The 14,797-nt window shown below is 42.8% G+C and overlaps 11 non-coding genes across 11 annotated transcripts; all 11 read right to left on the minus strand.

Annotated features, from left to right (window-relative positions):
- Positions 1-274: 274 nt before the first annotated feature.
- On the minus strand, positions 275-348 carry trnai-aau (transfer RNA isoleucine (anticodon AAU)). The gene has a single exon. It is a non-coding gene; the product is annotated as a tRNA-Ile (tRNA).
- Positions 349-1,295: 947 nt separating this feature from the next.
- Positions 1,296-1,368, minus strand: trnar-ucg (transfer RNA arginine (anticodon UCG)). Its single transcript has one exon. It is a non-coding gene; the product is annotated as a tRNA-Arg (tRNA).
- Positions 1,369-1,751: 383 nt separating this feature from the next.
- On the minus strand, positions 1,752-1,825 carry trnai-aau (transfer RNA isoleucine (anticodon AAU)). Its single transcript has one exon. It is a non-coding gene; the product is annotated as a tRNA-Ile (tRNA).
- A 947-nt stretch (positions 1,826-2,772) lies between these two features.
- On the minus strand, positions 2,773-2,845 carry trnar-ucg (transfer RNA arginine (anticodon UCG)). The gene has a single exon. It is a non-coding gene; the product is annotated as a tRNA-Arg (tRNA).
- A 1,404-nt stretch (positions 2,846-4,249) lies between these two features.
- Positions 4,250-4,322, minus strand: trnar-ucg (transfer RNA arginine (anticodon UCG)). The gene has a single exon. It is a non-coding gene; the product is annotated as a tRNA-Arg (tRNA).
- A 383-nt stretch (positions 4,323-4,705) lies between these two features.
- Positions 4,706-4,779, minus strand: trnai-aau (transfer RNA isoleucine (anticodon AAU)). The gene has a single exon. It is a non-coding gene; the product is annotated as a tRNA-Ile (tRNA).
- A 951-nt stretch (positions 4,780-5,730) lies between these two features.
- On the minus strand, positions 5,731-5,803 carry trnar-ucg (transfer RNA arginine (anticodon UCG)). The gene has a single exon. It is a non-coding gene; the product is annotated as a tRNA-Arg (tRNA).
- A 373-nt stretch (positions 5,804-6,176) lies between these two features.
- On the minus strand, positions 6,177-6,250 carry trnai-aau (transfer RNA isoleucine (anticodon AAU)). The gene has a single exon. It is a non-coding gene; the product is annotated as a tRNA-Ile (tRNA).
- A 947-nt stretch (positions 6,251-7,197) lies between these two features.
- On the minus strand, positions 7,198-7,270 carry trnar-ucg (transfer RNA arginine (anticodon UCG)). The gene has a single exon. It is a non-coding gene; the product is annotated as a tRNA-Arg (tRNA).
- Positions 7,271-10,609: 3,339 nt separating this feature from the next.
- On the minus strand, positions 10,610-10,683 carry trnai-aau (transfer RNA isoleucine (anticodon AAU)). The gene has a single exon. It is a non-coding gene; the product is annotated as a tRNA-Ile (tRNA).
- A 1,403-nt stretch (positions 10,684-12,086) lies between these two features.
- On the minus strand, positions 12,087-12,160 carry trnai-aau (transfer RNA isoleucine (anticodon AAU)). The gene has a single exon. It is a non-coding gene; the product is annotated as a tRNA-Ile (tRNA).
- Between the last annotated feature and the right edge of the window lie 2,637 nt (positions 12,161-14,797).

Below are 14,797 nucleotides of genomic sequence, written 5' to 3' on the forward strand. Positions count from 1 at the left end.
GATTGTAAAAACGTACATGTGAATAATTTTTTGAATTGCAAAACCTGTAGACAGCGTTGAACTATCTGGGAGTGTGAAATTATGTGAGTATTCTTTGATATCATTAACTAAAAAGGAAATGCGGGAAAGGTTTCTTATGCAAGACAGTTCAGTCAGCAATGTTACCTGGTTGATAACTCAAAAGGTCAGGTTTATGTAGCATGTGAAAAGCAAGCAATCATGCAGTCAGGATTAATCTTGCTTTGGAAAGAGTTGTTTGCATCGTGCTTTTCAATGGCCAGTATGGGGATTGAACCCATGACCTTGGCGTTATTAGCACCACGCTCTAACCATCTGAGCTAACCGGCCCAGCATGCTGCAAAGGAGTCATTTTCCCAGCTGCACAGCTGCGTCAATGTCTCAGTGATTTTGTCTGAGATACGATGGCCCTTTCATAATGGGTGACGTCATAATCCTGTCTTTTGGACATCAGAGATGATGCAGTTCCATGGCCAAACAGTTGGAGATGAAATCATTTTAATTCAAGGAAGTGGGTCTTTGCTGATCTCATGTACTGACTTGTAATAGGGCCTCTTGTAGATTTGTTTCTTTTTTCAAATGAGCACTGCAGACAGATGGGAATTCAGATTTTTTGTAAGTAGAGATTAATGGCAAGAAAGAAGATCAGCCACTGGCACCATCACCTCTACGCTCTAACCTTCTCAATTGAACATCCTGGTCTTAAGAGCAGCACATTGACTTCCGGAAGATAATTGCTATTTGTGCATACCTCTTTAGCAGTGAAGAAGTGTGATTGATAAAACCTTTTCGCTTGAATGTTACCCTGTTTCTGCAACCTTGAAACACACGGAAAAAAAGATTTTCCAGGCACATCCAGTGAGTAAGTACAAGAAGAGCAACCACAAAGGGACTCGACCCTTCAATCTTCCTATTTGAAGTCAGATGCTTTGTCCATTAGGTCACTTGGTCTGAACTAGGGTGGGTTTCGAAAGGTTAGGGGAGCTAGGACAGTGAGGAAGGGAGACTTGATTGTAAAACAGGACATGTGAAAACTTCACAATTGTAAAGCCCATAGACAGCGTTGAAGCATTTGTGAATGTGATGTTGTGTCAGATACTCTTCGATATCATTGTGTGCATAAGTACATGCAGGAAAATGTTTCTTGTGCAAAACAGCTCAGTGAGGGAGATTGATAATAGCTTCCTTTGCTTAAGTGTCACTCTGTTCCTACAACCATGAAAAACCCATGGAAGTTTGTACTTTCCAGGCACATCAAACAGCAAGGACTGGAAGCTCAACCACGAAGGGACTCGAACCCTCAATCTTCTGATCCGAAGTCAGACGCCTTGTCCATTAGGCCACGTGGTCTGAACCGAGTCTTTCAAAGGACTGAAGCCGTGCTCATTAGACTGTGTGGTCTGAACAGAGGTTTGTTTCAGGAGGCTAGAGGAGCTGGGTGAGTGAGGAAGGGAGACTTGATTGTAAAAACGTACATGTGAATAATTTTTTGAATTGCAAAACCTGTAGACAGCGTTGAACTATCTGGGAGTGTGAAATTATGTGAGTATTCTTTGATATCATTAACTAAAAAGGAAATGCGGGAAAGGTTTCTTATGCAAGACAGTTCAGTCAGCAATGTTACCTGGTTGATAACTCAAAAGGTCAGGTTTATGTAGCATGTGAAAAGCAAGCAATCATGCAGTCAGGATTAATCTTGCCTTGGAAAGAGTTGTTTGCATCGTGCTTTTCAATGGCCAGTATGGGGATTGAACCCATGACCTTGGCGTTATTAGCACCACGCTCTGACCATCTGAGCTAATCGGCCCAGCATGCTGCAAAAGAGTCATTTTCCCAGCTGCACAGCTGCGTCAATGTCTCAGTGATTTTGTCTGAGATACGATGGCCCTTTCATAATGGGTGACGTCATAATCCTTTCTTTTGGACATCAGAGATGATGCAGTTCCATGGCCAAACAGTTGGAGATGACATCATTTTAATTCAAGGAAGTGGGTCTTTGCTGATCTCATGTACTGACTTGTAATAGGGCCTCTTGTAGATTTGTTTCTTTTTTCAAATGAGCACTGCAGACAGATGGGAATTCAGATTTTTTGTAAGTAGAGATTAGGGGCAAGAAAGAAGATCAGCCACTGGCACCATCGCCTCTACGCTCTAACCTTCTCAATTGAACATCCTGGTCTTAAGAGCAGCACATTGACTTCCGGAAGATAATTGCTATTTGTGCATACCTCTTTAGCAGTGAAGAAGTGTGATTGATAAAACCTTTTCGCTTGAATGTTACCCTGTTTCTGCAACCTTGAAACACACGGAAAAAAAGATTTTCCAGGCACATCCAGTGAGTAAGTACAAGAAGAGCAACCACAAAGGGACTCGACCCTTCAATCTTCCTATTTGAAGTCAGATGCTTTGTCCATTAGGTCACTTGGTCTGAACTAGGGTGGGTTTCGAAAGGTTAGGGGAGCTAGGACAGTGAGGAAGGGAGACTTGATTGTAAAACAGGACATGTGAAAACTTCACAATTGTAAAGCCCATAGACAGCGTTGAAGCATTTGTGAATGTGATGTTGTGTCAGATACTCTTCGATATCATTGTGTGCATAAGTACATGCAGGAAAATGTTTCTTGTGCAAAACAGCTCAGTGAGGGAGATTGATAATAGCTTCCTTTGCTTAAGTGTCACTCTGTTCCTACAACCATGAAAAACCCATGGAAGTTTGTACTTTCCAGGCACATCAAACAGCAAGGACTGGAAGCTCAACCACAAAGGGACTCGAACCCTCAATCTTCTGATCCGAAGTCAGACGCCTTGTCCATTAGGCCACGTGGTCTGAACCGAGTCTTTCAAAGGACTGAAGCCGTGCTCATTAGACTGTGTGGTCTGAACAGAGGTTTGTTTCAGGAGGCTAGAGGAGCTGGGTGAGTGAGGAAGGGAGACTTGATTGTAAAAACGTACATGTGAATAATTTTTTGAATTGCAAAACCTGTAGACAGCGTTGAACTATCTGGGAGTGTGAAATTATGTGAGTATTCTTTGATATCATTAACTAAAAAGGAAATGCGGGAAAGGTTTCTTATGCAAGACAGTTCAGTCAGCAATGTTACCTGGTTGATAACTCAAAAGGCCAGGTTTATGTAGCATGTGAAAAGCAAGCAACCGTGCAGTCAGGATTAATCTTGCCTTGGAAAGAGTTGCTTGCATCGTGCTTTTCAATGGCCAGTATGGGGATGGAACCCATGACCTTGGCGTTATTAGCACCACGCTCTGACCATCTGAGCTAATCGGCCCAGCATGCTGCAAAAGAGTCATTTTCCCAGCTGCACAGCTGCGTCAATGTCTCAGTGATTTTGTCTGAGATACGATGGGCCTTTCATAATGGGTGACGTCATAATCCTTTCTTTTGGACATCAGAGATGATGCAGTTCCATGGCCAAACAGTTGGAGATGAAATCATTTTAATTCAAGGAAGTGGGTCTTTGCTGATCTCATGTACTGACTTGTAATAGGGCCTCTTGTAGATTTGTTTCTTTTTTCAAATGAGCACTGCAGACAGATGGGAATTCAGATTTTTTGTAAGTAGAGATTAGGGGCAAGAAAGAAGATCAGCCACTGGCACCATCGCCTCTACGCTCTAACCTTCTCAATTGAACATCCTGGTCTTAAGAGCAGCACATTGACTTCCGGAAGATAATTGCTATTTGTGCATACCTCTTTAGCAGTGAAGAAGTGTGATTGATAAAACCTTTTCGCTTGAATGTTACCCTGTTTCTGCAACCTTGAAACACACGAAAAAAAAGATTTTCCAGGCACATCCAGTGAGTAAGTACAAGAAGAGCAACCACAAAGGGACTCGACCCTTCAATCTTCCTATTTGAAGTCAGATGCTTTGTCCATTAGGTCACTTGGTCTGAACTAGGGTGGGTTTCGAAAGGTTAGGGGAGCTAGGACAGTGAGGAAGGGAGACTTGATTGTAAAACAGGACATGTGAAAACTTCACAATTGTAAAGCCCATAGACAGCGTTGAAGCATTTGTGAATGTGATGTTGTGTCAGATACTCTTCGATATCATTGTGTGCATAAGTACATGCAGGAAAATGTTTCTTGTGCAAAACAGCTCAGTGAGGGAGATTGATAATAGCTTCCTTTGCTTAAGTGTCACTCTGTTCCTACAACCATGAAAAACCCATGGAAGTTGGTACTTTCCAGGAACATCAAACAGCAAGGACTGGAAGCTCAACCACGAAGGGACTCGAACCCTCAATCTTCTGATCCGAAGTCAGACGCCTTGTCCATTAGGCCACGTGGTCGGAACCGAGTCTTTCAAAGGACTGAAGCCGTGCTCATTATACTGTGTGGTCTGAACAGAGGTTTGTTTCAGGAGGCTAGAGGAGCTGGGTGAGTGAGGAAGGGAGACTTGATTGTAAAAACGTACATGTGAATAATTTTTTGAATTGCAAACCCTGTAGACAGCGTTGAACTATCTGGGAATGTGAAATTATGTGAGTATTCTTTGATATCATTAACTAAAAAGGAAATGCGGGAAAGGTTTCTTATGCAAGACAGTTCAGTCAGCAATGTTACCTGGTTGATAACTCAAAAGGCCAGGTTTATGTAGCATGTGAAAAGCAAGCAACCGTGCAGTCAGGATTAATCTTGCCTTGGAAAGAGTTGCTTGCATCGTGCTTTTCAATGGCCAGTATGGGGATGGAACCCATGACCTTGGCGTTATTAGCACCACGCTCTAACCATCTGAGCTAACCGGCCCAGCATGCTGCAAAAGAGTCATTTTCCCAGCTGCACAGCTGCGTCAATGTCTCAGTGATTTTGTCTGAGATACGATGGCCCTTTCATAATGGGTGACGTCATAATCCTGTCTTTTGGACATCAGAGATGATGCAGTTCCATGGCCAAACAGTTGGAGATGAAATCATTTTAATTCAAGGAAGTGGGTCTTTGCTGATCTCATGTACTGACTTGTAATAGGGCCTCTTGTAGATTTGTTTCTTTTTTTTTTAAATGAGCACTGCAGACAGATGGGAATTCAGATTTTTTGTAAGTAGAGATTAGGGGCAAGAAAGAAGATCAGCCACTGGCACCATCGCCTCTACGCTCTAACCTTCTCAATTGAACATCCTGGTCTTAAGAGCAGCAAATTTGACTTCCGGAAGATAATTGCTATTTGTGCATACCTCTTTAGCAGTGAAGAAGTGTGATTGATAAAACCTTTTCGCTTGAATGTTACCCTGTTTTTGCAACCTTGAAACACACGGAAAAAAAGATTTTCAAGGCACATCCAGTGAGTAAGTACAAGAAGAGCAACCACAAAGGGACTCGACCCTTCAATCTTCCTATTTGAAGTCAGATGCTTTGTCCATTAGGTCACTTGCTCTGAACTAGGGTGGGTTTCGAAAGGTTAGGGGAGCTAGGACAGTGAGGAAGGGAGACTTGATTGTAAAACAGGACATGTGAAAACTTCACAATTGTAAAGCCCATAGACAGCGTTGAAGCATTTGTGAATGTGATGTTGTGTCAGATACTCTTCGATATCATTGTGTGCATAAGTACATGCAGGAAAATGTTTCTTGTGCAAAACAGCTCAGTGAGGGTGATTGATAATAGCTTCCTTTGCTTAAGTGTCACTCTGTTCCTACGACCATGAAAAACCCATGGAAGTTTGTACTTTCCAGGCACATCAAACAGCAAGGACTGGAAGCTCAACCACGAAGGGACTCTAACCCTCAATCTTCTGATCCGAAGTCAGACGCCTTGTCCATTAGGCCACGTGGTCGGAACCGAGTCTTTCAAAGGACTGAAGCCGTGCTCATTAGACTGTGTGGTCTGAACAGAGGTTTGTTTCAGGAGGCTAGAGGAGCTGGGTGAGTGAGGAAGGGAGACTTGATTGTAAAAACGTACATGTGAATAATTTTTTGAATTGCAAAACCTGTAGACAGCGTTGAACTATCTGGGAATGTGAAATTATGTGAGTATTCTTTGATATCATTAACTAAAAAGGAAATGCGGGAAAGGTTTCTTATGCAAGACAGTTCAGTCAGCCATGTTACCTGGTTGATAACTCAAAAGGCCAGGTTTATGTAGCATGTGAAAAGCAAGCAACCATGCAGTCAGGATTAATCTTGCCTTGGAAAGAGTTGCTTGCATCGTGGCCAGTATGGGGATTGAACCCATGACCTTGGCGTTATTAGCACCACGCTCTAACCATCTGAGCTAACCGGCCCAGCATGCTGCAAAAGAGTCATTTTCCCAGCTGCACAGCTGCGTCAATGTCTCAGTGATTTTGTCTGAGATACGATGGCCCTTTCATAATGGGTGACGTCATAATCCTGTCTTTAGGACATCAGAGATGATGCAGTTCCATGGCCAAACAGTTGGAGATGAAATCATTTTAATTCAAGGAAGTGGGTCTTTGCTGATCTCATGTACTGACTTGTAATAGGGCCTCTTGTAGATTTGTTTCTTTTTTCAAATGAGCACTGCAGACAGATGGGAATTCAGATTTTTTGTAAGTAGAGATTAGGGGCAAGAAAGAAGATCAGCCACTGGCACCATCGCCTCTACGCTCTAACCTTCTCAATTGAACATCCTGGTCTTAAGAGCAGCACATTGAGTTCCGGAAGATAATTGCTATTTGTGCATACCTCTTTAGCAGTGAAGAAGTGTGATTGATAAAACCTTTTCGCTTGAATGTTACCCTGTTTTTGCAACCTTGAAACACACGGAAAAAAAGATTTTCCAGGCACATCCAGTGAGTAAGTACAAGAAGAGCAACCACAAAGGGACTCGACCCTTCAATCTTCCTATTTGAAGTCAGATGCTTTGTCCATTAGGTCACTTGGTCTGAACTAGGGTGGGTTTCGAAAGGTTAGGGGAGCTAGGACAGTGAGGAAGGGAGACTTGATTGTAAAACAGGACATGTGAAAACTTCACAATTGTAAAGCCCATAGACAGCGTTGAAGCATTTGTGAATGTGATGTTGTGTCAGATACTCTTCGATATCATTGTGTGCATATGTACATGCAGGAAAATGTTTCTTGTGCAAAACAGCTCAGTGAGGGTGATTGATAATAGCTTCCTTTGCTTAAGTGTCACTCTGTTCCTACGACCATGAAAAACCCGTGGAAGTTTGTACTTTCCAGGCACATCAAACAGAAAGGACTGGAAGCTCAACCACGAAGGGACTCGAACCCTCAATCTTCTGATCCGAAGTCAGACGCCTTGTCCATTAGGCCACGTGGTCGGAACCGAGTCTTTCAAAGGACTGAAGCCGTGCTCATTAGACTGTGTGGTCTGAACAGAGGTTTGTTTCAGGAGGCTAGAGGAGCTGGGTGAGTGAGGAAGGGAGACTTGATTGTAAAAACGTACATGTGAATAATTTTTTGAATTGCAAAACCTGTAGACAGCGTTGAACTATCTGGGAATGTGAAATTATGTGAGTATTCTTTGATATCATTAACTAAAAAGGAAATGCGGGAAAGGTTTCTTATGCAAGACAGTTCAGTCAGCAATGTTACCTGGTTGATAACTCAAAAGGCCAGGTTTATGTAGCATGTGAAAAGCAAGCAACCGTGCAGTCAGGATTAATCTTGCCTTGGAAAGAGTTGCTTGCATCGTGCTTTTCAATTGCCAGTATGGGGATGGAACCCATGACCTTGGCGTTATTAGCACCACTCTCTAACCATCTGAGCTAACCGGCCCAGCATGCTGCAAAAGAGTCATTTTCCCAGCTGCACAGCTGCGTCAATGTCTCAGTGATTTTGTCTGACATACGATGGCCCTTTCATAATGGGTGACGTCATAATCCTGTCTTTTGGACATCAGAGATGATGTAGTTCCATGGCCAAACAGTTGGAGATGAAATCATTTTAATTCAAGGAAGTGGGTCTTTGCTGATCTCATGTACTGACTTGTAATAGGGCCTCTTGTAGATTTGTTTCTTTTTTCAAATGAGCACTGCAGACAGATGGGAATTCAGATTTTTTGTAAGTAGAGATTAGGGGCAAGAAAGAAGATCAGCCACTGGCACCATCGCCTCTACGCTCTAACCTTCTCAATTGAACATCCTGGTCTTAAGAGCAGCACATTGAGTTCCGGAAGATAATTGCTATTTGTGCATACCTCTTTAGCAGTGAAGAAGTGTGATTGATAAAACCTTTTCGCTTGAATGTTACCCTGTTTTTGCAACCTTGAAACACACGGAAAAAAAGATTTTCCAGGCACATCCAGTGAGTAAGTACAAGAAGAGCAACCACAAAGGGACTCGACCCTTCAATCTTCCTATTTGAAGTCAGATGCTTTGTCCATTAGGTCACTTGGTCTGAACTAGGGTGGGTTTCGAAAGGTTAGGGGATCTAGGACAGTGAGGAAGGGAGACTTGATTGTAAAACAGGACATGTGAAAACTTCACAATTGTAAAGCCCATAGACAGCGTTGAAGCATTTGTGAATGTGATGTTGTGTCAGATACTCTTCGATATCATTGTGTGCATAAGTACATGCAGGAAAATGTTTCTTGTGCAAAACAGCTCAGTGAGGGTGATTGATAATAGCTTCCTTTGCTTAAGTGTCACTCTGTTCCTACAACCATGAAAAACCCATGGAAGTTTGTAATTTCCAGGCACATCAAACAGCAAGGACTGGAAGCTCAACCACGAAACGACTCGAACCCTCAATCTTCTGATACGAAGTCAGACGCCTTGTCCATTAGGCCACGTGGTCGGAACCGAGTCTTTCAAAGGACTGAAGCCGTGCTCATTAGACTGTGTGGTCTTGATCAGAGGTTTGTTTCAGGAGGCTAGAGGAGCTGGGTGAGTGAGGAAGGGAGACTTGATTGTAAAAACGTACATGTGAATAATTTTTTGAATTGCAAAACCTGTAGACAGCGTTGAACTATCTGGGAATGTGAAATTATGTGAGTATTCTTTGATATCATTAACTAAAAAGGAAATGCGGGAAAGGTTTCTTATGCAAGACAGTTCAGTCAGCAATGTTACCTGGTTGATAACTCAAAAGGCCAGGTTTATGTAGCATGTGAAAAGCAAGCAACTGTGCAGTCAGGATTAATCTTGCCTTGGAAAGAGTTGCTTGCATCGTGCTTTTCAATTGCCAGTATGGGGATGGAACCCATGACCTTGGCGTTATTAGCACCACTCTCTAACCATCTGAGCTAACCGGCCCAGCATGCTGCAAAAGAGTCATTTTCCCAGCTGCACAGCTGCGTCAATGTCTCAGTGATTTTGTCTGACATACGATGGCCCTTTCATAATGGGTGACGTCATAATCCTGTCTTTTGGACATCAGAGATGATGTAGTTCCATGGCCAAACAGTTGGAGATGAAATCATTTTAATTCAAGGAAGTGGGTCTTTGCTGATCTCATGTACTGACTTGTAATAGGGCCTCTTGTAGATTTGTTTCTTTTTTCAAATGAGCACTGCAGACAGATGGGAATTCAGATTTTTTGTAAGTAGAGATTAGGGGCAAGAAAGAAGATCAGCCACTGGCACCATCGCCTCTACGCTCTAACCTTCTCAATTGAACATCCTGGTCTTAAGAGCAGCACATTGAGTTCCGGAAGATAATTGCTATTTGTGCATACCTCTTTAGCAGTGAAGAAGTGTGATTGATAAAACCTTTTCGCTTGAATGTTACCCTGTTTTTGCAACCTTGAAACACACGGAAAAAAAGATTTTCCAGGCACATCCAGTGAGTAAGTACAAGAAGAGCAACCACAAAGGGACTCGACCCTTCAATCTTCCTATTTGAAGTCAGATGCTTTGTCCATTAGGTCACTTGGTCTGAACTAGGGTGGGTTTCGAAAGGTTAGGGGATCTAGGACAGTGAGGAAGGGAGACTTGATTGTAAAACAGGACATGTGAAAACTTCACAATTGTAAAGCCCATAGACAGCGTTGAAGCATTTGTGAATGTGATGTTGTGTCAGATACTCTTCGATATCATTGTGTGCATAAGTACATGCAGGAAAATGTTTCTTGTGCAAAACAGCTCAGTGAGGGTGATTGATAATAGCTTCCTTTGCTTAAGTGTCACTCTGTTCCTACAACCATGAAAAACCCATGGAAGTTTGTAATTTCCAGGCACATCAAACAGCAAGGACTGGAAGCTCAACCACGAAGCGACTCGAACCCTCAATCTTCTGATACGAAGTCAGACGCCTTGTCCATTAGGCCACGTGGTCGGAACCGAGTCTTTCAAAGGACTGAAGCCGTGCTCATTAGACTGTGTGGTCTTGATCAGAGGTTTGTTTCAGGAGGCTAGAGGAGCTGGGTGAGTGAGGAAGGGAGACTTGATTGTAAAAACGTACATGTGAATAATTTTTTGAATTGCAAAACCTGTAGACAGCGTTGAACTATCTGGGAATGTGAAATTATGTGAGTATTCTTTGATATCATTAACTAAAAAGGAAATGCGGGAAAGGTTTCTTATGCAAGACAGTTCAGTCAGCAATGTTACCTGGTTGATAACTCAAAAGGCCAGGTTTATGTAGCATGTGAAAAGCAAGCAACCGTGCAGTCAGGATTAATCTTGCCTTGGAAAGAGTTGCTTGCATCGTGCTTTTCAATGGCCAGTATGGGGATTGAACCCATGACCTTGGCGTTATTAGCACCACGCTCTAACCATCTGAGCTAACCGGCCCAGCATGCTGCAAAAGAGTCATTTTCCCAGCTGCACAGCTGCGACAATGTCTCAGTGATTTTGTCTGACATACGATGGCCCTTTCATAATGGGTGACGTCATAATCCTTTCTTTTGGACATCAGAGATGATGCAGTTCCATGGCCAAACAGTTGGAGATGAAATCATTTTAATTCAAGGAAGTGGGTCTTTGCTGATCTCATGTACTGACTTGTAATAGGGCCTCTTGTAGATTTGTTTCTTTTTTCAAATGAGCACTGCAGACAGATGGGAATTCAAATTTTTTGTAAGTAGAGATTAGGGGCAAGAAAGAAGATCAGCCACTGGCACCATCGCCTCTACGCTCTAACCTTCTCAATTGAACATCCTGGTCTTAAGAGCAGCACATTGAGTTCCGGAAGATAATTGCTATTTGTGCATACCTCTTTAGCAGTGAAGAAGTGTGATTGATAAAACCTTTTGGCTTGAATGTTACCCAGTTTTTGCAACCTTGAAACACACGGAAAAAAAGATTTTCCAGGCACACCCAGTGAGTAAGTACAAGAAGAGCAACCACAAAGGGACTCGACCCTTCAATCTTCCTATTTGAAGTCAGATGCTTTGTCCATTAGGTCACTTGGTCTGAACTAGGGTGGGTTTCGAAAGGTTAGGGGAGCTAGGACAGTGAGGAAGGGGGACTTGATTGTAAAACAGGACATGTGAAAACTTCACAATTGTAAAGCCCATAGACAGCGTTGAAGCATTTGTGAATGTGATGTTGTGTCAGATACTCTTCGATATCATTGTGTGCATAAGTACATGCAGGAAAATGTTTCTTGTGCAAAACAGCTCAGTGAGGGTGATTGATAATAGCTTCCTTTGCTTACGTGTCACTCTGTTCCTACGACCATGAAAACCCCATGGAAGTTTGTACTTTCCAGGCACATCAAACAGAAAGGACTGGAAGGTCAACCACGAAAGGACTCGAACCCTCAATCTTCTGATCCAAAGTCAGAAGCCTTGTCCATTAGGCCACGTGGTCGGAACCGAGTCTTTCAAAGGACTGAAGCCGTGCTCATTAGACTGTGTGGTCTGAACAGAGGTTTGTTTCAGGAGGCTAGAGGAGCTGGGTGAGTGAGGAAGGGAGACTTGATTGTAAAAACGTACATGTGAATAATTTTTTGAATTGCAAAACCTGTAGACAGCGTTGAACTATCTGGGAATGTGAAATTATGTGAGTATTCTTTGATATCATTAACTAAAAAGGAAATGCGGGAAAGGTTTCTTATGCAAGACAGTTCAGTCAGCAATGTTACCTGGTTGATAACTCAAAAGGCCAGGTTTATGTAGCATGTGAAAAGCAAGCAACCGTGCAGTCAGGATTAATCTTGCCTTGGAAAGAGTTGCTTGCATCGTGCTTTTCAATGGCCAGTATGGGGATTGAACCCATGACCTTGGCGTTATTAGCACCACGCTCTAACCATCTGAGCTAACCGGCCCAGCATGCTGCAAAAGAGTCATTTTCCCAGCTGCACAGCTGCGACAATGTCTCAGTGATTTTGTCTGACATACGATGGCCCTTTCATAATGGGTGACGTCATAATCCTTTCTTTTGGACATCAGAGATGATGCAGTTCCATGGCCAAACAGTTGGAGATGAAATCATTTTAATTCAAGGAAGTGGGTCTTTGCTGATCTCATGTACTGACTTGTAATAGGGCCTCTTGTAGATTTGTTTCTTTTTTCAAATGAGCACTGCAGACAGATGGGAATTGAAATTTTTTGTAAGTAGAGATTAGGGGCAAGAAAGAAGATCAGCCACTGGCACCATCGCCTCTACGCTCTAACCTTCTCAATTGAACATCCTGGTCTTAAGAGCAGCACATTGAGTTCCGGAAGATAATTGCTATTTGTGCATACCTCTTTAGCAGTGAAGAAGTGTGATTGATAAAACCTTTTGGCTTGAATGTTACCCAGTTTTTGCAACCTTGAAACACACGGAAAAAAAGATTTTCCAGGCACACCCAGTGAGTAAGTACAAGAAGAGCAATCACAAAGGGACTCGACCCTTCAATCTTCCTATTTGAAGTCAGATGCTTTGTCCATTAGGTCACTTGGTCTGAACTAGGGTGGGTTTCGAAAGGTTAGGGGAGCTAGGACAGTGAGGAAGGGGGACTTGATTGTAAAACAGGACATGTGAAAACTTCACAATTGTAAAGCCCATAGACAGCGTTGAAGCATTTGTGAATGTGATGTTGTGTCAGATACTCTTCGATATCATTGTGTGCATATGTACATGCAGGAAAATGTTTCTTGTGCAAAACAGCTCAGTGAGGGTGATTGATAATAGCTTCCTTTGCTTACGTGTCACTCTGTTCCTACGACCATGAAAACCCCATGGAAGTTTGTACTTTCCAGGCACATCAAACAGAAAGGACTGGAAGGTCAACCACGAAAGGACTCGAACCCTCAATCTTCTGATCCAAAGTCAGAAGCCTTGTCCATTAGGCCACGTGGTCGGAACCGAGTCTTTCAAAGGACTGAAGCCGTGCTCATTAGACTGTGTGGTCTGAACAGAGGTTTGTTTCAGGAGGCTAGAGGAGCTGGGTGAGTGAGGAAGGGAGACTTGATTGTAAAAACGTACATGTGAATAATTTTTTGAATTGCAAAACCTGTAGACAGCGTTGAACTATCTGGGAATGTGAAATTATGTGAGTATTCTTTGATATCATTAACTAAAAAGGAAATGCGGGAAAGGTTTCTTATGCAAGACAGTTCAGTCAGCAATGTTACCTGGTTGATAACTCAAAAGGCCAGGTTTATGTAGCATGTGAAAAGCAAGCAACCGTGCAGTCAGGATTAATCTTGCCTTGGAAAGAGTTGCTTGCATCGTGCTTTTCAATGGCCAGTATGGGGATTGAACCCATGACCTTGGCGTTATTAGCACCACCCTCTAACCATCTGAGCTAACCGGCCCAGCATGCTGCAAAAGAGTCATTTTCCCAGCTGCACAGCTGCGTCAATGTCTCAGTGATTTTGTCTGAGATACGATGGCCCTTTCATAATGGGTGACGTCATAATCCTGTCTTTTGGACATCAGAGATGATGCAGTTCCATGGCCAAACAGTTGGAGATGAAATCATTTTAATTCAAGGAAGTGGGTCTTTGCTGATCTCATGTACTGACTTGTAATAGGGCCTCTTGTAGATTTGTTTCTTTTTTCAAATGAGCACTGCAGACAGATGGGAATTCAGATTTTTTGTAAGTAGAGATTAGGGGCAAGAAAGAAGATCAGCCACTGGCACCATCGCCTCTACGCTCTAACCTTCTCAATTGAACATCCTGGTCTTAAGAGCAGCACATTGAGTTCCGGAAGATAATTGCTATTTGTGCATACCTCTTTAGCAGTGAAGAAGTGTGATTGATAAAACCTTTTGGCTTGAATGTTACCCAGTTTTTGCAACCTTGAAACACACGGAAAAAAAGATTTTCCAGGCACACCCAGTGAGTAAGTACAAGAAGAGCAACCACAAAGGGACTCGACCCTTCAATCTTCCTATTTGAAGTCAGATGCTTTGTCCATTAGGTCACTTGGTCTGAACTAGGGTGGGTTTCGAAAGGTTAGGGGAGCTAGGACAGTGAGGAAGGGAGACTTGATTGTAAAACAGGACATGTGAAAACTTCACAATTGTAAAGCCCATAGACAGCGTTGAAGCATTTGTGAATGTGATGTTGTGTCAGATACTCTTCGATATCATTGTGTGCATATGTACATGCAGGAAAATGTTTCTTGTGCAAAACAGCTCAGTGAGTGTGACTGATAATAGCTTCCTTTGCTTAAGTGTCACTCTGTTCCTACGACCATGAAAAACCCATGGAAGTTTGTACTTTCCAGGCACATCAAACAGAAAGGACTGGAAGCTCAACCACAAAGGGACTTGAACCCTCAAACTTCTGATCCAAAGTCAGATGCCTTGTCCATTAGGCCACGTGGTCGGAACCAAGTCTTTCAAAGGACTGAAGCCGTGCTCATTATACTGTGTGGTCTGAACAGAGGTCGGTATCAGGAGGCTAGAGGAGCTGGGTGAGTGAGGAAGGGAGACTTGATTGTAAAAACGTACATGTGAATAATTTTT

This window comes from Channa argus, chromosome 20, assembly GCF_033026475.1.
Source record: "Channa argus isolate prfri chromosome 20, Channa argus male v1.0, whole genome shotgun sequence".
In the NCBI taxonomy this organism is placed as follows: Eukaryota; Metazoa; Chordata; class Actinopteri; order Anabantiformes; family Channidae; genus Channa; species Channa argus.